Source organism: Lytechinus variegatus, chromosome 3 (genome assembly GCF_018143015.1).
Source record: "Lytechinus variegatus isolate NC3 chromosome 3, Lvar_3.0, whole genome shotgun sequence".
Classification (NCBI taxonomy): domain Eukaryota; kingdom Metazoa; phylum Echinodermata; class Echinoidea; order Temnopleuroida; family Toxopneustidae; genus Lytechinus; species Lytechinus variegatus.
The window spans coordinates 50,834,179-50,844,805 of record NC_054742.1 but is presented as its reverse complement, the minus strand read 5'-3'; positions in this window follow the sequence as shown (position 1 = coordinate 50,844,805).

Genomic DNA, 10,627 nt, shown 5'->3' with positions numbered 1-10,627 from the left:
GACAAGAACAAACGGCGCCCGCTCAACGATTCGCGCAATATTTTTTCTGGCCTAAATGTATTTATTTATGCTGTTTATGATCTCAGAAGAGTCCCAAACAAATTTCATTAGAAAAAATGAAACACAAAAGGTCAAAATAACAAAGAAATACATAAGAAACAGCAAAAAAAAAAAAAAATCATAAGAAATTGATCTGATATCGCAATTTTTTTCATGTACACTTGCTAAGAACACCACAAAGAGTTTTCATACCAAACATTAGAACATTTGGAGCTTTATTTGCAGAGAAAGAGGAAAAAGTATGATTTGCTTACTAAGTGTGCATAAATTAGCATAATCACTGAATGCAATTTGCATGAAATAAATTACTATACAATTTTGTAGATTATGTTCTAGACAACCTGCATGTCGATTTTCGGCGCGATCAGCGGCCGAGATCTCCTCCCCCCATATGAACTCCCAACATACCCCGGCCTAGATAGGGTTAATCACCGTCAGTGGTATTCCTTTTCTGCACCTTTGCCTTTTATCTTAATTTTGTTCTCATTTTCTTTATTTGCGCTCCCTTGAAAGTGGCGCCACTTGCCCCCCCCCCCCGCTTTACGCCACTGTAGGCATAGGCTCATCCAATTAAACTAATTACTGCTGAAATAAGTGAATGTTTGAGGGACGATTTGAAGATATACTTCAGATAATAATGATGATTATGATAATATAAGTGATAATGAAACTGAGATTGAGGGTGGTGCCGCTACTGCCTGGAACAACGAAGATTATTGTGAAATGTGCAAATTAATACAATTTGCTGATTACTTGAGTGACGTGATGATTTTTTTTATATATATATCATGTACAAAGTGTATTAGTTTGCTAAATATAATACAACACATGTGAAATAAAATGTAATTTTAGCATAAATTGAATAGGCGACATGTGTAAAATTAGTAGAAAATTTAGTCTTGTAGGTATTCATGCAATGATTTGCATAATATTGTTATCAATAGCATTGATGATAAAAATGATAATAAAAATGTAGAATAAACAATACACGCATTACAACTAGATAGGCGGGAGATGTTCACTTTAATAACCAACATCAAGCGTAAGTCATAGCAAGACAGAAGAATGAAATCAATTGACAGTCCTTCGCTGGATTATAATTCGCTAATGAAATAGAAGTATTCCATTTATTCTTATGAAGGTAGTAATAATCATGATGACCTCTTGTAGCCTGAGAGAACACGAAGAGAAATCACACTTCTTCTTGTTTCTTAGCAAGAAATGACTGTCTTGAAGGTTGTTTCGGTAGAATATAGAGAGTAAGGAATGACCTAGAAACAGACACGTGTCCATTCTTCCTTTAAATCATTTACATCGTTCGGTTTGCCTGATGAGGGAAAAGAGAGACAGAGAGAGAGAGGAAAAGAGAGCGATAGATATAGGGGAGGAAGTATATAGAGATTGTTCTAGAGATGGAAGAGAAGGATGAGGTAAGCTAGGAAATAATTGTTCCGACTAGATGTTGTTTTACCTTTGAAATATTATATTGAGCAAGACAATCGAGAAAAAAGAGCATTCAAGATTAAAATCATGCAATATACAAAGGACCTCAAATCCCATAATGATAATAATAACAAAAATCAAACACTTTTAATTCACTTATACACCTTCATGCATCTCGTTCTTTTCCACTTTTATGAAAACATCAATTCTTGAAGTATGTTTTTTTGCTTCTGAGTCACTTATTATTTATAATTCGTTATATTCTCCAAAGACAATATACAGGGGCCCACTGACCTGAGCAGGAGAGTCTAAGCCCCCCTCACTTGTTTTAGCAAAAATGTACTAAAACGTACAATTTTTTTTTGATCTGGTTGTGTCTTTCGCATGGCGCAGCCCAAGACGTTATACATGTATATCAGCCCCCGACTCGCGCCTTTTTCAAAACCGTACCGCGTCCCCTGACATAAAGTAACTGGATGAATAGTATTGTCAAAACCATTAGTATATTTTTGTAAATCCAAATATAACGTAACAGTATCTAAGAGACTTGTCAAAATACCATTTAGAACTTAATTTTTTTATTCGCATAAAATAAATACGATGGGAGGATCCGGGGGAGGATAATACCTTATTCTGTTCAGTAGTTGTTTGATTATGCGCTCGGTTCAATGCATATATTCAATAGGCAAGATAATGCAAATTGAATACACTACGAGTGCAAGTATTTAAAGAAGGTTAACAATAATAACGTGCTCTGGTCATGTGTTGTTTTCAACATGGCAGCTCCCATGAAACTACTTTTTATTACGCATCTTACTTCCAGTGACTAGAAAAGGCCCAAAGTTGTAGAGATACACCAGGAGGCGCCATCATAGTGGTATATGTCATGAAGTGTCAGACAGATGAGGGTAGGATACCTTTATAGACTGCTTGCACTTAATCATTCGAAACATAGTGGTAGTATTTGTCATTATTGTGTACTGTTTTGACAGTGAAATACACAGTGCTCGGTACAGGCTACAGCAGCATGACGTTTGTGTATTTGTCATGATGATAAATATATTGAGCGGTACCAGACTCTTAATTAATGTAATCATTTGTATGTGTAGAACTTATTCAATTACCAGGCCCCATATAGTCACATACTTATCAGTGAAACCAACGAATTAATTGTGGAAGCGTCTAAGATAGGCGACCAAATAAAAGCAAACGTACGAGAGTGTATAATCCTAAAGAAGATTATTTGGTGACGTTTATCAATGTTTAAAGGACAAGTCCACCCCAACAAAAACTTGATTTGAATAAAAAGAGAAAAATTCAACAAGCACAACACTGAAAATTTCATCAAAATCGGGTGTAAAATAAAAAAGTCATGGCATTTTAAAGTTTCGCTTATTTTCAACAAAATAGTTACTGAACGAGCCAGTTACATCCAAATGAGAGAGTTGATGACATCACTCACTCACTATTTCTTTTGTATTTTATTATATGAAATATGAAATATTTTGATTTTCTCGTCATTGTCATGTAAAATGAAGTTTCATTCCTCCCTAAACACGTGGAATTCCATTATTTTAACATTTTGTGCTTCAGGCAAGAAGGTGCTCACTGTCAAATTCGTAAAAATGGAAATATTGTATAATTCAAACAATAAAAAACAAAAGAAATAGTGAGTGAGTGACATCATCGACTCTCTCATTTGGATGTAACTGGCTCGTTCATAATTTATAACTATTTTGTTGAAAATAAGCAAAACTTTGAAATGTCATAACTTTCTTATTTTACATCCGATGTTGATGAAATTTTCAGCATTGTGCTTGTCTGATTTTTCTCTATTGATTCAAATCAACATTTTTCTGAGGTGGACTTGACCTTTAAAGTGCTTGGTTTCTATTTAAATTGATTATCTATACTTACTACCACCACCACCACCACCACCACTACCACTACCACTACTACTACTATACTACTACTACTACTATTACTATTACTACTACTACTACTACTACTATCACTACTACTACTACTACTACTATTACTACTACTACTACTATTAAACAATCATGCAATTCGAACTGTACAATTATAGTTATACATGTATACTGACAAACTTATCGTTTATTTATAACATACATAGACTGTGATCCATTCAAACTATATTTATAATCAAAATAATTAACTATCTGTATATTATGCTACTACTATTATTATTATGAGTAACTTTGAAATGTTAACTAGGGAAACAACTTGAATGACATGTAGATAATGCTTATTACAGTTATCATATTTATTGGTATCTCATATACTTCAAAATATCATAATTAACTTATTAACATAATGGAAATATATCTCACAATAAGTTTATATTAGTATGAATAATCCTATATTTTGTGGCGATGCCTATATCACAAAAGTATAGTACCTCTTGTAACTACTATCTGACCTCTCTCTCCATCTCGCTTTCATTTATATGTCACCTTTCTCTTTCATCTGCCTCTATCCGCATATACTTCCATTTAGTCGCGTTTTTATGTAGAGTAAACCATGCCTCATGCATTGTAACTTATGAATTATATTTGCTTATCAATATTATAATATGCATGTACATCCCTTCCTATTGCCAATGAAGGGGTGTTTGTCCCATCACTGGTAAAGAACCTGGGTTTATTGTACATGCTCTATTTGATTATCAAATAAAGGTGATTTATAAATACTTCTATTACTACTACTTCTACTACTACTACTACTACTACTACTACTACTACTACTACTACTACTACTACTACTACTACTACTACTACTACTACTACTACTACTACTACTACTACTACTACTACTTCTACTACTACTACTACTACTACTACTACTACTACTACTTCTACTACTACTATACTACTACTACTACTACTACTACTACTACTTCCTTAATAATGATAAAACTATTATAGGGAAAATAAGAATTTACTAATAACAATACTATTGATGATGATGATGATGATGATAGTAATGATAATAATTGTGGGAAATGATAATAATCACAATAAACATCAACGACAAGAAGAACTTATAATGATGATGGGAATGACCATATTAATTATTTTAAAGATGAGAATAAAGATTGCTATTATAGCCCCCACAATGGTAATGATAGAAATTCAATATATAATTCTGCCTTTAAAGAATATACTAAACATTCATTTGCCTTTCTCACAGAGTAATACTAAAAATAGTCGGTGTAAAATAAGTGAAAAGAAGCCAGTATGGGAGAGACACTTAACACCAAACCTCAAGCACATCTTCTAGACTGGGCTGATGAGCCAGCAGTCATGTTCATCAAACAAGATCATCACCAATCTAATACTGATGATTATGGTGGTTCATACAGCACAGGTAAGCTTTCATTTATAAAGTGAAATTATGTTTACAACTTCCATTTGCTAATGATAATTATAACAAAAATAGTTGGTTCTATATCTTCTTTCATAGTGCTCCTGTCTGCCAGATATGAAACTCTGTTTTAACAACACCTGCTGATATACGGCGCTCCCGCAATCAAGGAATTAATTTCTGCTGGATGTCCATTAACTCACATGGGTCGAGTGAGCATTGTAAATTAGTGACTTGCCAAGTACATCCATAAGTTCCACATCGGGATTCGAACCCCGAATCTTGTTCTCTAATTCAGAGATATATCCACTAGACCACAATGCTTCTACATTCGACTCTTTATCATAAACATATATGGTCTTACATCAACAGCTGACTATAGAATATACTTCTCGGCGAATCTTCAGTAAGCAGTTAAGCTGAGGTCCAACTTCACCAAAAACAAAAACTTGATCTTCATGATCTTGCATCAAAACCCCAAACACTTCAATTTAAAAGTCAAAACTACTTCTTCATCATCATTTTTTTTTTTTTGGGGGGTGGGGTTAATTGTGACTTTCTTTAAAGAGGTGACATCAGTTCCTCGGTAGCATTGACATTATAATATCAGAATGTAGAATAATACTTTAAAAAAAAACTATGAAACGAAAACCTATATTGAGCCAAATGCAGAAATTTGTCTTCAATTATACATCAAAATGTATTTTTAAACAATAAAATATTCAATAAATAAATGGTTACAGAGGCGTCGATTCTGGGGGGGGGGGCAGGGGGGCGATCGCCCCACCAATGAAAATATTGGGGGGGCAAACATATCGTTCTGGCCCCCCCAATAATTCCGCTGTTGTGTAAAAATAAAATAAGATTGTAATGTTACACAGATATCAGCAAGCGAGCTTGAGATATCAACTCGTTCTTTATTTGAAATTGTGCTCAAAATATCCACTTTTTAGATTGGAATATAAAAATTTTCAGCTCGCGCTTTGCGCTCGCATCATTTATGTAGCAAAAACCCATACTTTTCATGATTAAATAGGTGAATATGATATCCTGTTTTCAGTTCTAAACCTCAACAAAACTCCTGCTTCGATTTGCAATAATCTTTTGTTGGATATACATGTATATCTTGTTCTTTATCAAAAACGTCCATTAAACTGTCTTTTTTCAGATCGAAATATCAAAATTGTTCACGCTCGCATCTATTGTTCTTTTAGATACCCATCTTAATCATTGGTACCAAAAATGCTTAAAATATCAAGCTTTCAGGTCCGAATGTAAAGAAATTTAAGCTCGCTCTCGGCACTCGCATTATCTGTGTAGTGAGATACATGTATCTATCCTCATGAGTTACTACAAAGTCCTAAACAGGTACCTTTTTCCTGTTTTCATGTCAGTATACTAAAAAAAAATCAGCTCGCGCTTCTCGCTCGCATTAACTTGTTGGTGAGATATGTGTCTCTTTCTCATAAGTCACAATATATATATATATATATATATATATACCTATGTGTGTTTGGGTGAGTTTGTTCCTTTTGTGTGATCGAGCGCCTTTGGAACGTTGATTCATGATTTTGCCCCCCCCCCCATCTGAAAAATGGATCGACGCCACTGACTGGTTATTAATGGTGAAGAGATAACAGGCCATCACATAATACGCAATACTTAATGTTATCATTCAAGAAGTGTTTATTGAGAATGCGATAAGTGTATCATAGACATAATGGCTTTCGCTAATTCGTGTTTCACTAAGCATTAAACAGTGGTTTTGAAACCATTTAAAGATTGACGCCGTTGCCATGGGATACACTTACCATAAACGAACGGATTCATCCTTTAAAGTTATTGTTATTTGCAAACGTGTTCAATGGAACGTAAAAATACAGTGTACCTCTGAAATAGCTTCTATAAAAAGTGCAATCCAAGCTTGGAAAATGTGTGTACGGATACAGGCGTACGGGGAAGGGGCTTGGGAGCATGGACCCATCCCACCCACCCACCACCAAAAAAAAAATGCGACCGAGAAAAAAGAGAGAGGAAAGGGTTGAAATATGATATCATTTTCTAAGTATTACGTCAAAATCTATAATTTAATTTAATTAAATCCGAATTTATAACTAAATTAGTTTTGTGTATCAAAAAGCTCAACATTAATTTGTGTAGCTGTTAAGAGATTTTCCCCATGCGCAATGTTTTTCCCCTCATTTTTCTTTAGCTCATTACGCCACTGTATACGGATTACGATTTTTTTTCCAATGGGTTATCTAAAAGCATCCATATTTTCATTTGCATGCACTGTGGAGAGAAGGTTTTTTTCACATGTACATAAAGACCTATATTGAAATGTGAAGTTTCGCCTAATTATATTTTCATTCTGAGTTAATTTGATTCCATACATAATGAATGATGGTCAGAATCGATTTGTGTGTGTGACGCAGAAGACTGGAATTGTTTAAAGGGGAAATTCCGATCATTTACTGTAGATAAAAAGAAATAAGATGATCAAAACATGTTCCCTTCATGATTGAAATTACTATCGTCATATGGCGAAATTCAACGAGAAATATGGATTGAAGACAGATTTAATTTATAACCCCCCCCCCAATATCGCACTTATTTTCGCATCTCCCGCGATCTTGAAAATGTCACGTCTGTCAATTGTATTTTTATTTTCTCATATTCATTTTGCATGAAATGATACCATCCCGGGTGTACTTTATATTTTTATTAAATATTTATAATGTTTTCACAATGATTTTTGTCTTCAACGATGAAACGTTTAAATACGTTGAATTGAGAGTGATTTAATTAAGTGACCTTCATTCAAATGTCATCCTATGCAATCGAGGAAATCAAACTCCAATATAATGCATGGTGCACATTGAATCTATGGAATATTTTTGCAGTATCAGATTCCATGATGATGCGATGACACCTTCTTCACCGCGCAATAAGGAAATCTCATAAAAACGTCATTTTTACCCACGAACATGTTTACCTGTTTTTCTGCGTGGCATATTATTTATCGTATGACAATCGCTATTTTCAAATGATGTTTCCTCTGGGAATAAAGGTATAGTGTACAATGTTTAAGGACCCCCCCGAACATATTGTTTACTATAGTATCTTATAAAAGTTAATGGAATAGTGACATCTTAAGGTCTTGTTTTATCATTTATCAGGTTACATACACATCGCAAGTGATATGCAAGTGAGCAGACGGTTGACGTTAGACATACATTCACCATTTCTTATATATCATTATGAAGTATCAAATACTAGATACTAATACTCGGTGTTTCTTGTAGATTTGAAAACAAGTAAAGTCTTATTTGATTACTTTCCATTTACAATAGTGGTAGATCCACATATTAATAAGCAGTCAATCGTGTTTGTACACATTTCTTGAGGAAAGTGAGTAGTATAATGAATACAAAAATAGCGATCATGTGACGTAACCGACTCACTCATTTGCATAAACGTGGTGGGCATAAAATGTTGCTGTTTTGTGAAATCAAGAAAAAAAAATTAATGTCATAAATTTCATCTTTAACATCCGATTTCGGGGTCATGCTTCTAGGATATTTCTTTTATTTTTCCTCTTTCAATCAAATCATTGATGGGATGGACTTATACTTTCCCTAGAAGAGTCAAATTTCATTGATTGCTCCCTAACAACGGAATACATTTGAAATTACGAGGCACTTTATTTCAAATGATGTGTAACCCACTTTCGACCCTTCGAACATCTGGAATGTGTGTACCATTTTGTAAATAAAAATAAAAGGAAGCTTGAAAGGAGCGATTGCCGAGTGGAAAGTATTTCTGAATCTAGACTTAGAAAGAATACTCTGCAGATTCCAACTTGATACTTTTTTAATAAAAAAATAACAATGGGCGTTTGAATGATTTTTATTCTATTCATGATTTAAAAAGATGGGACTTTGGATGCCTGTCAATAATGTTCAGTGAATACACCACAAGGGGATTGCATGTCATCTATTGACGTTCTGGTGGAGGGCTGTGGCCTTTTTTTTTTAGAGTGTCCGTAGATTCATACAAAGTCCATTCTGTTACATTTTTCAACATCATAATTTTCATATTTTTTTCATTTTTATATTTCCTAATCCGTAAAATAAGATTTTACAGTAAAAGGGGGAAATTGATTTTCGACTGACTCACTTCCAGACGCACATGAGAAGTTTCATAACTGCCTGAACATTACCCAGCTGCTTTAAAACATCAAGTACATGATCATGATTAACTCTGGCCGATGTTTTTCCCCTAATTCTATAATCATTTATAAAAACAACATTTTTCCCATATCCAGGGGCGTCGATCCATTTTTCGGATGGGCGGGAGAGGGAAAAAAAATGAGAAAAAATGGCCAAAAATATCCCGAAGTTTTAGTGCGGAGCCCGCCGAAAATCGACAATTTTGTAAGTTTAATAGTATTATTCCAAGACTACTTTATATATATATATATATATATATATATATGTATATATATATATATATATATATATATATATATACATGCGAAGCTCTCAAGGTCATTTGGGGCAATCGCCCTCCTGCCCCCAGGATCGACGCCTCTGCCCATACGCATCATTTTTTTTTGCAGTTGAAATGATTTACAATTTTCTTCGGGGTTTACATTAATCATGTTCGTGGTTACATGATTAGAACAATTAGGGTCATTTAGCTATAGGTATTCGTAATAGGGTATCACAAAAAAAAACAGTGAAAAGATGATCAGTGTACAGGATAACAGAATGATTGGAAACGCAATAATTGCTAGTCTATGTTGTGATGTCGGTCGAATAACGCAGACGATTATTGATTGAGTCTATCATTATTTATTATATCTTTCATGAATATTGATGAGAATCAATGTTTTCTTATTGAGTTTAATGAGCTGAGATCTCTTTGCGTTTTATGACGAGAATTAGATGCTAGTTTAGAAGTGACTTCATTTTTGTTAACCATATACCACTGGCTATCATGTGGTTATTTCAATTTCCTGATCGTGATGAGAAGGTTTGTTATCAGAGAAAAAGGCATCCAGCCGAGAGAACAAACTTAACCATTAGGATTCTTGAAATTTGCTTTGAAGAAATATTAATAGATGCGGCGACAATATAGGGATGAATCAATAGAGACAATATGTTGAGATATGAGGATGAAAGAAATATATAAGTGGGAGGTAAAAGAAAAAAGACGAAATTATTTTTTTTTTTTGGGGGGGGCGGGGGCGATGGGGAAGTTTACATTACATTATTATAGGAAATGTGGTGGAGATATATAGAGAAAGAGAGAGAGGGGGTAGATGGTATAAACAGATAAACAAAGGAAGATAGTGGGGGCAAGACACACACAAAAAAGGACAAAATAGAGTTACATTCGAGCTTTGCATCTCAAATATAACTTTTGCCAGATTTGTTAGGTGACGGGAATTCCCAGCAGGCCTGTCACTTGACGTTCTCTATCTTGGCGTGTCGTGGTTGCTCATTCCATAGTCAAAGAGATGTACTTATTCCATAGTCAAAGATGATGTACTCCTCTCTTTTCCCCTCGCTGTGGTTGCGCACTTTTTTTTCTCCACCCCACCTCGAGCATATTTGCATCACTTCACTGAGCGACTGCACACTCTGAGTTGAGACGCGCCAGATATCGTCTGCACAAAAGGAGGATGCTGAAAAGTATTCATAGTTCATCTTTCCTCTTGTTTACGATTTGG